The following is a 20,285-nucleotide window of genomic DNA, read 5'->3' on the forward strand; positions in this document are numbered from 1 at the left end:
TAGTAACTTTTCATCGAGCAATATTCATGAAAATTGGCACACTTATGGGGAAAGGTACTAAGTTTTGTTGAGTGTAAGCAAAATTTTACAATTTTGATCTTTTGACCTCACAATGTGGGTCCATACAAAAAAATTTAATTCGCCTTATGTGGTTTTAATATAAAAAAAATCGAGATAGAAAAAATTCTACATTTCATTGACCAAGATTCTTAGGTTTTCGAACCCGAGAAACCCGAAAATAACACTTTCATTTACGAAAATTCAACCGTTGACCCAGTAAGGTCACCATCAAGGTCATAAGGGAGGCAAAAAGAATAGCAAATATGATGCATTAAAAATTAAGTTTAGTATAATTTTTTCTTTGGCATATTTCTTATATTTGAGTGATTTTTTTTCTTCATTTCTTTTGCGGAAAGGGACGTGAAATTTTTCACACGAATTTGTTTAGTTATATTTCACACATTGAATAGCTTTTCTTATGCACACACTTCATTTACAGTAGAAAAAACGCGTTCAGTCGCAGCAATTGCTTGTGGTAAGGGCAAAGAATATTCCTTAATTTTATGGCAATATTGTATGGAATATATGCTTTGTTTCAAATGATGAAATATTCATATCCATTTGTACTCTATCAAGATTTGTGCTGAAGCCCAAGATTTTACCCTTTTCTAACCAATATATTTTTAAAAATAACGATACCTCATTAAAAAGATCGTTTTTGGAAATATTATTGTATGGAAAATTTTATGCACAATGATCGAATGATTTTAGAACATCATTCCAATTAAGTTCATCTTTTAATGTAATCCAATGAAAATGTTCAATATAATTTTAATATAGCGTCCACTCTTCTAAATAATCTTTGCAGTTACGATAGAAATTTTTAACGTGAATCATGATATCTGCATGATTTATTGCACCCACTTCGAGCTCACTTATGCTCTTACCGATGGTTAATGGAAGAAAATTACTTTCTGTCCGCTTTTGGTTCGGATATTTTTAACTTCATTCGCTACTTCGATTACCAAAATTTTATCATCTTCAATAACTTCAATAGCATTTTGAAAAAGAGGTGATTGATTGTTTTTAAACTCTAGCTAAATTTGAGGATTCTTTTTCAAAACTCTCTTCTACAATTCTAGGACATTAAACCTGATATAGAAAGTAGGAATTCATAGTGTGGTATAATTTAAAAATTCTATCTACAGCTGACGAAAGAGCTCTTAGGTGACTAGCGCGTTTTACAGTAATCAAGTATTTTCTTATACATGCCACTTCCGCAGTTTCACAAAATTCTTTCAGCATTTGAAGACGCACAGTGTAATGTAGAAATAAAAATGTATTTTAATGACAATATTTTCCACATCTGCGGGCAACAAAACAGCAGCTGTTTGAACGGCGTTATGTATCATGTGCGCTGCAAAACCGATTTGATAACTTGTGATGTACAGGCCTTAGATCTGAAGGAATGACTATGAAAAATAGCATGGAAAAACATCCTTCTGCTAATGCTAGTTTCTTTTCTTCGTCTCCATAAATTGTTTTTACTAAAAATTTCTGTATTTTGGAGGAAGATGCAGCAGTATTTAAATATCTTTTATGCTCTTGCGACTCCAAGTGCTTCGAAATATCATACTGCCGTGAAAAATAGAAAATTATCCGTTACATTTCACACATTTGACAGAGTAATCGCTTCTGGATTTTTTTAATAAAATAAGATTCACTTCTTAGATGATCTTTGAATCCGCATCCTCTTTTCTTACGTATTGTGACAAGAATATAAAAAATGAAATTATGTCGTAAATTGTTTAAAAAAAATCAATTGAAAACTCTGTAAGTACATACGTACAACATTACATGAAAATATTTAGTAAGTTATTCAATATATTAAATATAATTGATTGTTATAAAGTAAATTTATTTTTAAAATTATTTTAATCCAATCCTCTCTTTCTTTCTAATTATAAATATGTTAATAGGTATTATTTATTCCCAGAATTTTCCGTAGCGTACTTAAATCGTAGGTGTCACCTGCAAAGCCGGCGCTAGACCTTTTTCCACCATCGCAAAATATAAATAACACGAGAGCTGTCTGCTAAGTAAAAAATTATGCATTTATGAAATAACTAAATTACTTACCTAAATCATATGAATGCTGATTTGTTGACACCCCTTTTTAATAGCACTAGCGCGCAGTTCAATGTGCATCGCATAATTGACCGTGTAAAAATTACTATCTGCGAAGGCGTTGCCGCGTTACTTCGTGGACGACCGGAAAATTCTTTACACCATGACACTTTTCCTCTCTAAAATTCCCCCCGTTTACCACTTTTGTGCAAGATTTCATGTTTTTATAACGATGTTCCGAATGATGCTAGATCGCTAACGAGATAAGAAAAAAATCTGCGGAAGTTTAGTCGGAAGAAGGGCTTTGTCTTCATTTTACTGCCACAATATGTTTTCGTCGCTGCCAATGCCGAAAAATACCACTGTTCATTAATTGTAAGTTCACCAATCCAACCATGGCTGAGAGAATACTTCTCGTACATAACGCAATAAATATTAGTACTTTTAATTGAAAAATCGCGAAGAAAATGGTCAAAATACCGCAGTGATACAGTGAATACCCATTCGTAGCCATGCGCTACGACGATGAGCGTCCCAACCGTTACGTCACGCCGCTTTAAAAGTGGGTGGGGAAGGAAGGGAGCGGAGGGGAGATGTTGGCCACACGGCGAGACATGGGTAGGGGTGGGGAATGGCGGGTCTAGTTCTTATATGGTCTAAGGTAACGAACTAAAAAAATTGAATAACGTGGGAGGATTTTGGGGCCAGCCAACCAGCGGCGTAACAGCCGAGTTGGAGGGGGCTGGTTATGATATTTCTATTTCTCATCTGGTAGCTACCCGCGAGTATTATTTTTATAATAGCAGACGGCTCTTGCCGTAATAATTTATATATTTATTATAATATAATTTATATATTACGCCGGTTATAATATTTTTGTGAGTCTTTATAGTGACGCTAATTGGTCGAAAGCAGCATCAAATTATTGGTGGAACATTTCCTTATTTTGCTTTCCTCTACCAGTAATATAACTTATTTTCACCAGATGACGAACTTACTTGATTTGATATTCAGATTGAATTAAAATGTTCCGAAGGGGACAATTAACTATTGGTATTCACTATTTGGTGCCTCATTTATCGAAGGTGTAATTAAGCATGGTGTTTGGTGCTGTGGTCGCAAGAGGAGGATTTCCGCATGCTAGTATTTTGCCGGCGGATATTATGTGTGTCCAGAGTATTGCCTCGTTTGTCGAACTCATTAGAGGCGTTTATTGGCGTTTGAGCGATGCTGAACGGGTAAACTCAATTTCGGAACTTAGTAATTAATGGTGAGTAGTGAATGTGGCGGATTAGTTAACCCTGCGAATATGCAGAAGAAATGACGGCCAATGGATTCCAACTGATTCCACGCCGTTTCCAGCGAAACGAAAAACTTGGATGTATCCGCAAGTTGTTCATTCCAGCAGCAATGGGCACAGGCACCATTTTGTGCTTCGTGACTTCAGTGCTGTCTCTCATCCATGTCAGTGCCAACAATATGCACAATATGAGTTAGGACAGACAGCCTCAAGACAAATGAATGTAGCAACGACGTCGAATTTCACGAGGACACTACATGTTAAAGCGAGGAGACTGCATAAGGGAGGCCCCATCCCATCCTCCCAGACTCCCCCCCCCTGTCCGCCGTGCACTCCACTGCGTGATCGACCGTGAGCAACCCCCTCCAGTCCCCAATCGGTAACGTAGTTCACGCTTCTACCACTAGATGGGGTGCTTACCGCTCCGATTGTCAAGGAAAGGAGGTTCCTAATTTCAGCAAGAGGCAACCATATCGATACCTCCATTGTTTAAAAGCACAATAATCGCCCTCCGAATCAAACCCTCTCATTTAGTACTGCTGGGGCTTCTATTTGAGCGGATTTGATTCGGTGGGACTCGATTGTTGAGCGTTTGTGCAGTGGAGGTATCGATATGATCGCGGTGAAGCCTCCCCAGTGCCCCTAGAGGCACCCAGTAGAACTTCCTCAGCACCATCTCTATATTGCGCTCTCGACGATACTCGTGGCATGCAAACCCTTGAGAACTTAAACATCTGATTGGGGTTGTAATGATGTGGTATTTTTCACCGAACCCCATTTTTCCAATTATCCAATTTCCGCCATCGTGAATCGGAATGCGGGTGTCCCTGCAAATGTCATCCGTAATTCGGCTCCATTATACTTCGCGTTGCAGATACAGTCGAGGCAAATACAATGTCTGGCTGAGAATCTCGAATGGCAATAAGAATATTAATGCAAGGATTACATACTGGGCACCAGACATACATGTGTACTCACATGCTCTTGGGCTTAGATACTTGGCTGGTTGATATATTGGTCAGAAAGGTGCCGTAAATATTTATACCATTGTTAATGTTGTAGTGAGTCACGTGGTCTATGTTACTTGCGTCGTCTGCGGCGCGCATGCGCTACCAGACCTGTTCGCTAAAGCCGTGTCCCAATTGGCCATTTGGCTATGCCAATTCCAGGATTTAGCCATGACGCCATCTTGGAAGGATGTCCCAACTCGTTAGCCAGCATAAGGGAGGGAATTTAGGCAGCTAACGCGGCCGCCAGATTTAGGCATCGAGGAGTGCATCCTTCGCCCCACTTTTCCCATGATTCAAAGCGTGCAAAGCGTCTTCAGGAGAAAGGGCATCATGGCTGTCAACAAGGGATAGTACTTGTTTGCAAGTAGTGTTGATATTTTGAGACTTGTTCGAATAATTATTAATTTTTATTTTGTTTATAATAATGAAATTGCGTTAATGGAAGTGTAAGAATTACGGAGAAATTAGTTAAAGAGAAGGCGGCGTTAATTTTAATGCTGATTAATGTTTATATGCTTCTTATGTAGGTATGTATATGTTATTTTATAACTTTTTATACCGATCACATGTTATATTTTGCTACCGTTTACTATTGTAACGTGTTAAATAATGCTTATTGATGTTTATATGCTTCTAATATATACTCAATTATGTAACACTATGTCTAAATTCTTATTTATGTAACATTTTTTTGTACATTAGGTTAACACCCGTAAGAGTAAACAATTATTATTTTATGTTATTGGACCAAGTCCCGAAATTGGAATTGGAATAAGTAACAAAAATTAAAATCTATAGTGATTATAAGATGATACCGAAACCTGATTTATATACGTAAACCATACTTAAAATAAATTTTGAAAATAATTCCCAAGTCAGACGGTAACCGTTTGAATAGACTAAATAGACCTGTTCCATATAATACAAAACTAGAAATTAAATTGCTAAAATATAAGGAATTCGTAAAAGTACTTGGTTGATAGACGATTGAAATACTACAAACCAAATAAAAGGAATACACGCTAACATTTCGCCACAAACCTAGCTAAAACCTCTTTAACAAAACCATACGGAACTAAAAATACGAATTTGAAAGTGTACCCCTACTTCACTATTACAAAAAGGTTGTCTAAGATACTAAAATTGTGATAAAATACTCTTCTCCGACATCTAATATTCAAAATCACTTGACACATCACATTTTAACAATTTGGGGTGGGTTTTGTTCATCATTTGTTCAAATCATTCCGAATATCTCTTGTTTTGCATTGGCCTAGTGCCCAGTAGATGGCAGAACCTGCGTAAGGATGTCCCAATTCATGTTCCCTTGTGGTTGGCTGCCCAGAATCTGGCTGGCTAAATACATGATGCCTAATGGCTAACGAGTTGGGACACGGCTTAAGTCTCATCCTGACTTTGCTCAGCTGTGTGAGCTCCGACAGCAGTCCTCATCCATCCATCAGCCATCCTGCGATAACCTTGCCGCCTAAGCCAACCTGTCTTGCAGTTGCCTTCTTATTTCATTGTATTAAAGTAATTGATCGTAACGAGCGTGATGCGCCCGCTCCCAGCGGGCTTCCCCCGCTCTTTTCAATGCAGGTCCACAGAGGGATAGGCGCGTTTCTAATTTTAAAATGTGGAAAAAAATGCAGGGTCTTATGAAAAGTTTAATTGGAATGTTCATTAGATGTTCCAAAGAAGAATTGCGAATTTCTCCGAGGAAATATTTAAGTGAAATAGTACTTCATGGCGGCCCTGTAAAGGTAAAGGAAACATTTAGACCGTTGAAACACCATGAGGTTAGACGCACATGATGACTCATACTTACGTATCAACTGGAGACTTGGATGTGGAATCAGCCGCATTTTGATAAAGTTATTTAAAGAATGCGAGATATTGGTGCAAATGAACAACTGAATCAGTTTGTGCGCCTTTAACGTCAGGAATATTTACCGGTTTACCTCTCGAACATTCCACCATAACCAAGACACGAAAACAAAGAAGAGAGGGTGCCAGAGAAAGAGAGACAGAAAATGGTTCGGCATAGACTGAGTACGTGTTGAGTCCAAGACCTTTCTGTGTTAACTTGAAATAATATGTTGAAAGCGCGTTATATTGAAAAAAAAATATAATAATAAGTATCAGAAACTCAATTGGTATCAATTAAATATCCTGATATAAAGGTTTGCTCTGCACCATGGAGCAAGTGCGTGACGTCAAGATGGGGGATCGCCTCATCCCCTAAGAGAAATATCAAGGGTCATTTTTTAAAACCCATTTTTAGGAAACAATAGCAATATTTAGGAAGTAAGATATTCCGTCTCATGTTCTCTGATAAATTTTGTGCATTTTGTTACCTCATTTGTAGAGTTTGGTTGCGTGTAAGTTGAGAAAAAGGTATCTATACAGTATAAGTAATATAGAAGATAATCCTTCATTTATACGAGAGCTAAGCCAGGAAGTTTCAAATGATTTATTTCTGCACGCAACAGAGAGAGAGAGAGAGTTTTTGTAAATATTTAATGATTGGCATGATGAGCATTTGTTGATTAGTGGCCTCGCTTACATGAAATGACGATTTCAGAATTTTTCAGCAGTGTCATGATCCCTAATGGTATTCATTGATATTCTGGAATATTAGATAGAAAACTATTATTATATTATGCATCGACTCTATGATAGCCTATCCTTTAATTATAAAGTAATTACAAAATACGTCACCACAAAGGAACTTTTGTTTAAGTACAAGGCAAACCTGTTAAAGTCACTCTAAATAGTATTACACGACAAAAATAACATTTTCATAAAAACCACGTTTTGTCAAAAAGAAGAAAAAAACCTTCGTAATCCTTTCCCAATAATTCTTCAGATCTTCTCGAGATCATCTCTCGAGAAAAGAATTATTGGGAAAGGATTGCGAAGGAAGGAGGCCATAGAGATCCGGCTAGCGGTCAAGATCATCAATAGAGATGGCGATTACTCCCTCAGTAACGTATGGAAACCCGTATTGCATCGAATCCGATTGGCTAATACCAAGGACCAATCAGAGAGAATCTGAAATCCCGGCACACTGTATACGGCGTACACCTACACTCAGCCCTGAAGATGGAGTACGACTCGTACCCCGAAACATCGGCAGCCATGAAGGAGATTTATACCCGGTGGAGAACTCGAATAGCCTTCACCACCAGCATACGCCGGGAAAGCATCCGATATTTTTTCAAATTTTGATTATTATAAATATGTTATTTTTACACTTCAATATTTTATTAGATTTTGCCAGAGAGGAATTTTGCGATCGATTTAAATCTTAAGTACAACCATTACGTGGTTATCTAAAATGTTGTATTTTATACCCGATACCGATAGCGATTATTATATTTTCAAGCAGCATGAAATTCTATTAAAAACAATATAACAGAGCCTCCTTGGTTGGTAAGAAGGTATGATGCAAGCACTTTAAATAAAGTAAGTTAATTAATTGTCACCGTCATAATTGCCCTATTTACTTCCGTTCACTTCATCTTTTGAATCATACAAAAGAACATTTGAATTCTGCTGGTTTTTCCGGGTATTCTTCCGCGTTTATCCATTTAAATCCGGAAGAATACCCGGAAAAACCAGCAGAATTCATCATAATCTCCGCGGAAGCCTACTTGGAAAAAGAACATTTGTTTCCATTTACTTTTAAAAATGTATGTATAGCTATTCACTTTCATTCATCATTAATCTAACTTTGAAATTTTAAGTATTTTTTACAATTCTTATTATTTTAACTCGACAAGAGAAATGAAGAGCTAATGCAACAGTTTCATCAAGAGTTTCGTAATGGACATTCCTTAAGAAGATCACTATGCGCTGCATTCATGCACATATATATTCGCTTTACCGCAAAAAAACTGTAGGCACTCGGACTTTTTCCTTGAATATTTCTAGCCTTCTAATCGCTATCTCTAATCAGTAACGTTATTTTTTCTGAATGACTTCTTGTGAGGTAGATTAGTAACTTATGTATCTCGGTAACGTACCGATTGGATAAGCATCAGTGAGACATGAATAGACCATGAACAATTCATAAATCTCCCCGCAATGAGGACGTAATAATGATGTCATACCCTTCACGTAATAATGATGGTCGACTAGTATTTCGATTCCCTAGCGACCAGATTATGCCTGTGATACCAATGAATCGTGCTATGTTGGTCTTCCAGTAAATCTGAAAATACACAGCAAACCAAGAGACATGCCATTCGGGGCTTAGTGCAGATGCAACACCAAGACGAGGAAACAAGGGAAGCCTCTGAACTTTTGGAAAAACATGCGACGTTCTTTCTTCAAAAATAGTTTGAAATATGGAAAAACAGACTAAAAGTATGTCAAATGGGAAACACGGAGAAATATGGAATTGTAAGCTAAATCGCAGCGGTATTAAGGCGCACTGAGTCATTGAAGATTGGCGTGAATCATCTCATTCACCAATTAAGCACAGGCATCAATTTCTACACGATAACAATATGCGTGACATTTATTATCTAAGGCATTAGACATTGAGTTTTAAATTAATTATATAAAATAGAATCATTAAAAAGCAATGTTATTTTTTCTAAAGGCAGTGAAATAAAGGTTTATTCGCCGAATTCCACGTTGAAATTGATGAAAATTAACCGTTTTTTAAACGAAAGTTCGAGAAAATCTTCCCAAAAACGCATTCTTCAAAACCATCACTCCATCTTATTTCCAGTATCCAAGAGGAATGCCTTTCTTCCCTCCAGAGAAAATGAAGTGGCGAGGTTAAAGAGGCCTCTTCAGTTCTTCTGCCACCCTTCATCAATTCTTCATCAGTTGGAAACCATTAAATGCAGAGAATTGAGGGGAGGGAGATTGTTGAAGGGCCGAGGGCAGCGCCACTCTTGGACCTGTGGCCGAATCGAGCAATAATGTAAAGGAAGAGAAAGTGGGAAGGCATTGCGTCGGAATTACTTCAATGGAGGATCCAGGGATAGTGGGACAATGAAACTGCTCAGAACCCTCAATATAAAGTTAGAAAAGATAAACCCTTCAAATTGCGCTCACGCCCGAAGAAAAATATGGGAATTTAATGATGATGCAATGAAGAATATTACCACTTTGGTTTTTGTTGCGCAAGTACATGCGGCTAATATGATCCAGTGGATGGTAGACCACTCCTGATTAACGCCACATTTTGACAAGTTGCAGCATATTGCAGCCAATGCGGTTTACGGGACGAAACTTTAAGATAAGGCTGGAAGAACAAGGATCAGCCTTCGCCCGGTGCCTCTTGCAAATGAGGCTGCAAAGCAGTTTCAATCCAGGAATACTGCATTTTACTGGGTAAGAAAGGAGGATGGATGCTTTGGAAATACTGGAGATTGCAATAAACGGAAACCTTGTGAACGATCTGCCGACTCCTCCCCTTTATTACTCACCAACCTCACTCACAAATCCCCCACCCCCTCAACCCGAATGACAAACCTTTCTCCCCCACCCTCTTCCCCACCAGGAATTACCAATCCCAGCTCTGAAACACCCCACCCTCCATTAACAACCACAGCATACAGAAACCTGTTCTTATCATATTTTTTATATGTTATGTACTTGGGAATGGTGTAACAGCCGAAACCTGTCGAAATTTTTAAAATATATTGTGGGAGTAACAAAGTGGTCAAGATGGCGGCCGGTGATAGAGAGTGAGTTTATCGGTGTGTTCTAGTTTTTGCCGTAACTTTGGTCATTTCACCGCCATGGACTTATCAGTGGTTTCTTCGGTCGGAGTGTGAAATTTCCGCAGTTATCGGTGTGGTCGAAGATACAGGATACAACGGAAAGACGCATAAAATTGTCTTTGCTCTGGAATGGCTCCGCCATCGCCGGTCTTCCCTCCCCGCCATCGCCGTGGGCCCGTCCGCGTCGCCTCCGGGACCTCTCGCGGTCACAGAAATCGCTTCGCCCTCTTCGCCTTGGAAGCGTGTCGCCCGTGACGTGAACGTTAACCCCGGCCCAGTGTGTAGCGCTTGCTATCAAAATGTTAGAAGCCTAAAAAATAAGATATCGGATGTGACTTTTCACATCACCGAACTTTCCTCGTTTTAGATTACTGCATTTACTGAGACATGGCTTAACGCGAACGTTTTTGATAGTGAATTATTTTTTTCCACCCACCAAGTTTTTCAATTGACACGGTGAATCTTTATCACCACATTTCGACATCCACCTATTTCAAGTACGATGGGCAGTTTTTTGAGAAAGGAGATGGTGTCGCCATGGGATCCCCGCTATCTCCGGTGATCGCGAACTTTTACATGGAAGACTTTGAACATGGTCGACTGAGACACAGCGTTTACCAAAAACCCACGCATACCGACGTTTCTACATCTACATAATACTCTGCGAGCCACCTCTAGGGTGTTTGGCAGGGGGTAACAAATCACCAACATGCAGCATGCAAGAGAACCACTACATACACACTGCACGGTCATAGAAATATTACGCATATGAGCTAAATATATACGCATATTTATGCAAAGACAAAACTTGCCAATGGTTAGTAATTCCAAAAGCAAATCCATGCATGGTTAGAGCTATAGAACAATAAATACATACAATGAGTCGTCGTAGCGAGTGACGCCATTATTTGTATTAACTGAGACACCGTCGCTATCCTTAATAGTACGAGGGAAGAATGACGTTTTAAATCTCTCTGTTTTACAGTCTATCTCTTTTATTTTATTCTCATGATCGCGTCTACTATAGTACGATGGTAAACGAAGGATATGATTGACGTCGTCAGAGAAAATATCTTCTGCGAATTTCCTAAGTAAATTAAGCCTATACTTCGATCTACGCTTCTGTAAAGATGGACCTTAGATGGACGTTTACCTGAATGGATGTAGTAATCATCCTCCATCCCAAAGAAGATCGGTTTTGTCCACACTATTCCACCGAGCGAGGGCCGTACCCGACTCTGATAGCCTAGCACAGGGGATTAATCATCTTAAAAAGACTTTCCTCCTGAATGGCTACACCAAGGGGGGGAGAGATATCTTCGGCCCTAAGAAGGGCCTTCAGCGATCGAGAAGACGCCCGGGAGGATGAGGAACGCCAGGAAGCGGTGGCAAGAGCCGGAATGCCATACGTGTCCACTGTTTGTCTCCGGCAAAATCTCCAGAATTTTGAAAAGACACGGAATTGAATACTTCTTCTGGCCCTGTACTGAGCTTAGGGACCAACTAGTTAGAGCCAAGGATCCCTGTGGCCTCGCAACTTCCGGAATATACCAGATTCCTGTGAATGTGGAGAAGTTTACTTGGGTGAAACTGACAGGACAACTGCCACGATAATAAAGGAATATCAAAGGCATTTCAGGCTATGTCCACCTGAAAAATCTGCATTGGCCGAATACGGCATCAACCAAAACCATGCCATTCATTGGGAAGATGTGAAGATCATCTCTCGAGAGAAGAATTATTGGGAAAGGATTACGAAGGAAGGAGGCCATAGAGATCCGGCTGACGGACAAAAACTTCAATAGAGATGGCGATTACTCCCTTAGTTACATCTGGGAACCCGTGTTGCATCGAATCCAATTGGCTAATACCAAGGACCAATCAGAGGGAACCTTAGATCCCGGAACCGCTATATAAGACGAACACTTTCCGAGAAACGAACTAATGACTGTTGCTAAAGCTGTTTAATAACTGCATGGCCGCCAGTTATTTTCCATCTGCATGGAAAACAGCGCGTCTAGTCCTAATTTCCAAACCTGGTAAAGACCCTACCATTACCCCCAACCGCCGTCCTATTTCCTTGCTTCCGAGCATCTAAAAAATGTTCGAAAAGATCATCAAAAACGTCTCGACATTTACTTACGGACAAATGACATTATCCGCCCGGAGCAAATGGGATTCCGTCAAGGAATCTCAACATTGCACCAAGTCCTTCGTTGCCCAAGGCTTTCAACGCCGTAGGTATACGGTAGCGGTTTTCCTCGACGTCGCCAAGGCATTCGACCAAGTGTGGCACAAGGGCCTAATTCTCAAGCTTTGCAGGCCAAACATTCCGCCCAATCTCTCGAAACTCAGTCAGAGTTTCCTACACGAGAGGAAATTCCAGGTAGCCGAAGGCGGTGAATTGTCGCAAGCGAGAGAAACGAACTGTGGCGTTCCCCAGGGTACCATTTTGTCACCTACAATCGTCAACCTATATGTCAATGACCTTCCTTCTTCTCCACAAACTCAAACTTTCATGTTTGCCGATGATACCGCAATAGCGGCTCAATCCTGGAGCGGCATTTACGCTTTGCGTAAATTCCAAACCCATCTTTCTCTTCTTGAAAAGTGGACTGTTTCGTCGAAGATGACAATTAATGCTTCCAAAAGCAGCCTTGTCGTCTTCCAACGGCGAAAAAAACCTATCTCCTACTCCCTTACCTTCAATTCCTGTAAAGTACCAATGGTTTCAATACACAAATTCTTAGGATTACATTTTGATCACAAATTACTCTGGTCCGCGCACGTAAAGCAAGCCTTGAAATTTGCCATTGCAGCTAAGACAGCTCTTAGCTGCATGCATAATCAGAGATCTGCGATCTCTAGAAAGGATAAGGTGACGCTGTACAAATCTTATATTCGACCTCGGCTGCTTTACGGGTGCGAAGTGTTCGGCAGCACTTCCCTTACGAATATCAAACGCTTAGAAACATTCCAGAATCGTACTCTGCGCTACATCACAAACCAACGCCGACTCATTCCAATGACTGAAATAAGACGCGCTCACAAAGTACCCAAAATACACGAGTTCATCAAGTCACAAGCTGTGAGACTTCAGAACTCCCTTTCACGTAACACGCTTACAAAAACATTATGGGATTACCCAGTACATTTCAAACGCTTCAAAAGCTACAGACTTCCAAAAGAAATATTAATTCGATGATACCGAATTCTTTTCTATGTCTTTTCTTTCAAAAATTTAATAATTGTATGGTAATAATATTGTGGTTTGAAAAGAGAAAAAATGAAAATACTTATACCAAAAAACATATAAAAATGTTCAAAATAAAAAAAAATGATTAAACTGATAAAATGTCCAAAAAATATATAAAATGAACAAAAACGCATTGCATGCGACAAAAAAATGATAAAAACAATTGTAAAAACTCAACAAAAATAATAGTTGAAATTTTTTGAAGTGTCATTTTGGGCCATTTCCGGCTTCCGATGCCGTTTAGTTTGTAGATTTCCTGATTTTAGAGTGCTTTTGCACGCGCTCACTAGAAGCCTGTCTTTCTAATTCTCCTTCACTTACACTGGAAAGGTTACACTGGTCCCTATACACTTGTTTTTGTCAAAATTCCCTTGTTACGCACTTTGCGTAAATTCACCACAGCCGGAGAGGTGGTATATATACACACCGGAGGTTGGACGAGTCAGGGGTATATAACCCGAAAAATATTGAGGATCGTCGTCGAAACGAACTAATGACTGGAAAAGAGAAGAAACGACATTAAGCCCTGAGGAAAGGGAGTACGACTCGTACCCCGAAACGTCGGCAGCCATGAAGGAAATTACCACTCGAACAGCCATCACTACCAGCATACTTAGGGAAAGCATTGTAAGACCCCCGATGCTCTAAGGGGTGTCGCCGATCAATTGGCAGGGATTTTTGGAAGGAAACTCATAGACTACGGAGAGATGATTTTATTATTCTACTCGTTTACATTCTTCGCCGCCACGCGTCCGACTCCCCGACGACCGCCTCTCAACGGCCCCCCTCCGCTGACCTCCCCTCCTCCTCCTTCTCCACCCTCAGCCATCGTCTTATTCTTTCACCAAGCTCTGCAGTTTCCCACGGGAGGATGGAACAGCCACAGGATACGCGGGGGTAAAGCGATCCGACTCTTCGCAGAGACAGAAACTTGGGAAGGAATATGAAGGAGAGTGTAGGTGATGGGTTGGGGCGTGAAAAGGGTGGGAACGGAAGTGAGTCTGCTGTTTCTGTCTCTTACATCTCACTCCCCTCAAACGGCCTTTAATCTAATTGATTATAGGCCTCGTCTGCTTCACCCATTGAATCCTGTGAAAAAGCTGTACATGGAAATGGAGAACACAAAGAATATGGAAAATACAAGGAGCCTTGGAATGGGTGGACTCGGTGATGACACAGAGGCTAAATACATTATATGTCCCCAAGGCACTAATTAGTTAAAACAAAATCCTCCAGCAAAACACTAAAATAGCAAATACAAAGAGAGAAAGGGAAAAAAGGTTTTATACGTAAGATTGCAAAACACTGCATTGCAAATGCATCCATTCGTTAATGTTCATTCATTGAAATTCTACCCAAACATAATCAGAAGCATAAAAATATCCTGATTCTCTCCCACTAATTAGAATTCATCTCATAACCAGAGATTTTCACTTTGATTTTAACATTGCACAGCTCCATAAAAATTACAAACAGTAGTTTATACTGAAAACTCAAAATTCCGTAACATACTATAAAAAAACTGTTCGTTCCACGAAAAGACATAATTTACTCACAAATCTTAAATGACTTTCTCGGCCAGCTGTTCAAAAAAGTACACAACGGCCCCACTTAACCAGCACACGATAACAACACACGATATCAACAAACAGCTCTACGTTTTCTCTTCTCTTACAATTCATTCTGCCGAAGCACTAACACTTACTTCTAGCACTACACCCTTCTGAGGACGGTCCGGTTTGCGACCTTAAAAGATAGGGAGAACGGGCGGGATGGGTTGGAGAGATAAGGATGTTGTCATCTGCGTCGTTACTCCTGCTGTCTCCGCGGCCTTCCGCGGTATGTGCTGGCGTACGGGGTGTGGAAATGGGGGAAGCAAGGGCACTGGCGTCTTCTTCACGGCCTTCACTGGAATCTACATCTACATCTACATAATACCCCGCAAGCCGCCTAAAAGGCGTGTGGCAGGGGGTGTTAGGACACCAGCCGTTTACAGCTATTAAAAAAAAACAAGTCCTCTAACGAGGTTGGGACAAGCGTTTATTAAAGTCCTTTATTGTTCGGGGGAAAAACGAATTCTTATATCTATCCGTTCGGCTAAAACTCTCTCTTAATTTATCGCTTCTGTCGGACCTGGAAATATAGTGTGGCTCTAAGATTATGTTCTCTGTGTCGCTCTTAAATATATCCATTCTTAATTGTTCAAGCAATCTAAGCCTAGCGCGCAGCCTCCGAGTCTCCAACGGCTCCCAGCCTAATTCGCTTAACATCTGGGTAACACTGTCTATACGCCCGTAGCGGTTTTTGACGAAACGCGCAGCCTTCCTTTGTATCTTATTCAGCTCGCGGATTAAGTCTTTCTGTACTGGATCCCATACACTCGCTGCATATTCAAGGTGCGGTCGGACGAGAGCGAAATAGCACCTTTCTTTTACTTTCTCATCAGAAAATCTTCCCACAATACGCTTGACGAATCCTAATTTCTTCAGGGCTATACCGCAAATATTCTTTATATGAGTTCCCCACGTGAGGTTCGAGGTTATCGTAACTCCCAGGTACTTCACTTCGTCTGTTGCCTTTATGTTAATGCCATCCACTGCATAAACATTGTTAGTGTTGGACGGATTCCGCAAAAAATGTACCGCCATGTATTTGCTCAGATTAAGTTCGAGTCCCCACTCTTGACTCCACAATTGAACGTTGTTTAAGTCCGATGATAGATTTCCATAGTCAGAGTGATCACTAATTTCGCGATAGATGACAGCGTCGTCAGCAAATAAACGTATTTTACTGCTAATGCGGGAATACAGATCGTTAATGTATATAATGAACAACAGGGGGCCGATTACGCTTCCTTGTGGAACACCTGATGTAACTTTTACAACATCAGAGCTAATTCCGTCAAGAACTACTTTTTGTTTACGATCTCTGAGGAAGTCGCGTATCCAATTTACAACTGTTTCGTTTAATCCGCATGACTGTAATTTGTATAAAAGTTTGTTGTGAGGTACAGTGTCGAAAGCTTTCTTAAAATCTAGAAATAGTGCGTCAACTTGTCTTTTCGATTCACCAAATTTTATAACGTCGTGAAGAAAGAGCGCGAGCTGTGTTTCGCAGGATCTATTTTTTCGGAATCCGTGCTGACAGTCATGGAGGAAGTTACGTCTGTCCAAGAAAGTCATGATATTACTAACAACGATATGTTCAAGTATCTTGCCTATAATTGATGTTAGTGAAATTGGACGGTAGTTGCCTGGGTCATGTCTGTTTCCCTTTTTGAAAATGGGTGTAACGCTTTCAATTTTCCAGTCGGGCGGTAACTTTCCTTCGGAGAGTGACTTCTTGAATATGATCTCTAAGTAAGGTGCAATCCGTGGAGGACACGCGCGGGTATTCCCTCCGGACCCGGAGATTTACTATTCTTAATCGATTGTAGTTGTTTAGTTATCCCATCACGTTTTATAGATATTTCTTCCATCAAATCCTCAGTATATGGGATGTCTAAATTGAATTGAGTATCGCCAGTAGTGTATACACTTTCGAAGTGGGCATTTAAAGTGTTAGCTTCGTCAATATTTTCGGTGACAAGTTTACCATCTTTATCAAATAACGAATCTACGGTTGAATGTTTTCCCTGAAGCTCTTTCGCGTACGACCAAAAGGATTTCGGATTTTCTTCGAGTAATTCACCAAGTACTTTTTTCTTAAACTTTCGCATTGCAGTTCGCATTGATTTCTTGGTTATTGAGCGTTGAGCAGCGTAACTTTCTTTAGCTTCAAGTTCCTTCGATTTATTACGAGATGTGATGGACTTTCTGTACAAGTTGTATAGTTTTCTCTGTTTCCTAAGTTCTCTTCTGACATCGTTGTTGTACCAGCGAGGTTCCTTATTATCACATTTCAGTTTTTGCGGAATATGTTCGTTGATTCCTTGGCGCAGAATTTCTAAGAAACGTGTCCATATTACATCTGTGCTTTGGTCCTTTGATGTAACGACGAATTTTTTGTAGGAGTCATTAAGCATCTCGCCAAATTTAGTGAAGTTACATTTATCGAATAGGTAAATATTGCGTTTTGGTTTTACGGCTGACACCACATCAACTTTTAACGTTGCAAAGATTACTCTGTGGTCGCTTATACCGTCAATAATATCGACTTGTTTTATCAACTTAGGATCGCTTACTGCTAAAAGGTCTAATAGCTTGTTTCCTCTCGTAGGTTTGTCAACTACTTGGGCGAGAGAGTGTTTTGCAAGTATGTTGAGTAATACCTCGCCGATTTCTTTATTCCTTGAATTCGGTTTTACAGTGTAAGTATCCCAGTTTATGGATGGAAGATTAAAATCTCCCCCGATTACTATTACACCTTTACTGTCTCTCTGAGTAAATGCGGATATTTGATTTTCTAGAAGGTACATAATATCGACTTCGGAGTTCGGCGGTCTATAAAAAGAGCAAACATGAATACTCCTTTTGTTTCGTTGTTTAATTGTACACCATACGCTTTCAATTTCGTTGTCAATTATTTCGTGGGCGGCGCTTTGTAAATGGGATTTAACTGCAATAAAAACTCCGCCACCTGTTCTATTGCGTCGATCGCATCTGTAAATTTTATATTCTGGAGGAAAAACTTCGCTGTCGCTTATATCTTCCGTAAGCCAGCTCTCTGTCCCCATGACCACGTCTGCGTCCTGAAAAATATGCTCGATTTCGGCGCGCTTGTTTTTTACGCTACGGCAATTAACTACAACAAGGTTAATGTCATATTTTGTAGTTAGAGTTTCGGTTGGTTCTTTTCTAGGCTTTTGTATACTCAGCGGGAGAATTTTATTGGCAGTGCTAATAATATTTGATATTTTTTCTTTCTCTGGAGCACGCGTTTTGGGAATAATGACGCTATTGTCCGGCGTTAACGCTTCTAAGCTTACTTTCTTGTATATTTCGCATTGCGGATTTCCTCGGAGGCTAGGTTCAATTAAATCTTTGATAACCTCGCTAGATGACCTACCCTCTAGTCTAAAAAATACCTACAGTGCTCAAAAATCCTACGAGCCACCCGTTCCGACGCCTCTTTGGAATAATGCACCCCAGACGAATTGAGGGGAGCCCGGCACGATCTAAGCACCGGCCGAAGATCCACGAACTCTGCCCCAATGCTCACACAGAGTTCCCACAGCCTCTTGTTGATCCAGGAAATCCTGTCCCAAACTCGAGAGCCGTAGTCCGTCCGTGGGACAATGCTACAGATGGACAGTCGCATATCAACACCAGTGCCCCTCCGAACGCGTTCCACTTCCGAGCTTAGATCCTTGAAGGAATTTAAGATCTCATCAGCTCTGCGTTCGGAGGCATCATTAGTGCCGACATGGGCCACCACCCGCAGTCTAGAACAGCCCGTGTCCTTCACCGCTGCTTTTACCGCCGCCGTAGTGTGGGATACAAGACCTCCTGGGATACACCAGGAAGAGACCCGTTGGTCCGCTCCGTCTCTCCTTGCCCTCTTCTCCAACTGGGGGAAAATCCGCCGGACGTTGGAACTCCCTAACAGAACAATCCCCGCCCTCCCTCCCCGGCTGCCTCTCGAAGCTGCATCCCTCGCGACAGGGGGTTCCTTCACGACCTCGCCAATTAGCTCCCCGGCATTGTCCTCCGACAAGACCTCGAAGCTGTTGTGAACGGGGATGGGGTTAGCCTTCGCTTCCCCCACTCCCCGATTTGGCCGTGCCACCGCCCCCCACCCTTGGGGTACAACCACCCACTCGGGCCTCAGGTTATGAGTAATCCCCCGAACCGAAGACTGCACCGTCCTCTCCAAGGTCTCCGCGCAGGCTACCGCCCCCGAGCTTGCTCGAGACTCCACATTGGAATTGCGAGGACCCTTAGAGGGGACGCTACGATCCCCGGACCGTGGGATTTCCACAAAACCCGTTACCCGGGCGTGTATTTCTGCCACCAATTTCTCGAGTTCGGTGACGCGTGCCTCAAGAAGGTCGCTTTTCGCCTTTCTCTTGATCTTGGTGACGGAAGATCGGCCAGCCATACTACTCTAGAGGCTTTATCGGCTTAATAAAAACGCTATGAAATTACAGAAATCGATAATAATGATACAAATATTGCGTAATAGGAAGTTAGTTTTCTAAACGAGTTAGTTAAGACAGGTAATAATGATGAAGAACAAGGGTGAATGATAGAGCTCGCACACAAATGAAGGATCAAGTAACTTTTAGGAATTAACACTAATACCTTAAATCTATCAATAAGTTCTAATAGTATTATAACTAGGCAATCTTTACAAACAATTAAGGCAACTTGAAATAAGGAAGAGAGAAGAGAAATTAAAAGCAAGTAAGTTGGTCAGCGACTACTTATCCGTTTCCCCGTCGCGTGGCAGGCACAGCAGCTACAGGACCAGGCGGCTTCACAACACTACTTCACTATTACACTTTTACTACTCTTACTACTTCGCAAAATATGATTAGTAGAAGTACACACTAAAATCACTACACTAAGAAAAACGGAAGCAACGGCGTGAAAGCCCAAGGTGATCACTGTCGGTCAGTAAAGAACCGGTTTCAGGAGCGCACGGCATACACAACCTCACTCTACGAGAGATAGTCAGAGAATGAATGTGCATACTCTCTTAGGGTACTGCTCTCGCTGGGTAAGCAGCTCGCTGGGGTTCTACGGGGAGTGCCCTCTCGTACACCCAACGGCTCTGGAGGCGTAGGGGTAGGTCGGGGCCTCAGGAGATAAGGGCTCCTTTGCCGCGCAGCTGCTTGCGACTCGCTCGTCGACGGGTATCTCTGCTCCTCCGTGCTCTCCGGCGTGGAGGCCTCTTCTGCTCGTTCT

The sequence above is a fragment of the Ischnura elegans genome, chromosome 5, assembly GCF_921293095.1.
Source record: "Ischnura elegans chromosome 5, ioIscEleg1.1, whole genome shotgun sequence".
Taxonomy (NCBI): domain Eukaryota; kingdom Metazoa; phylum Arthropoda; class Insecta; order Odonata; family Coenagrionidae; genus Ischnura; species Ischnura elegans.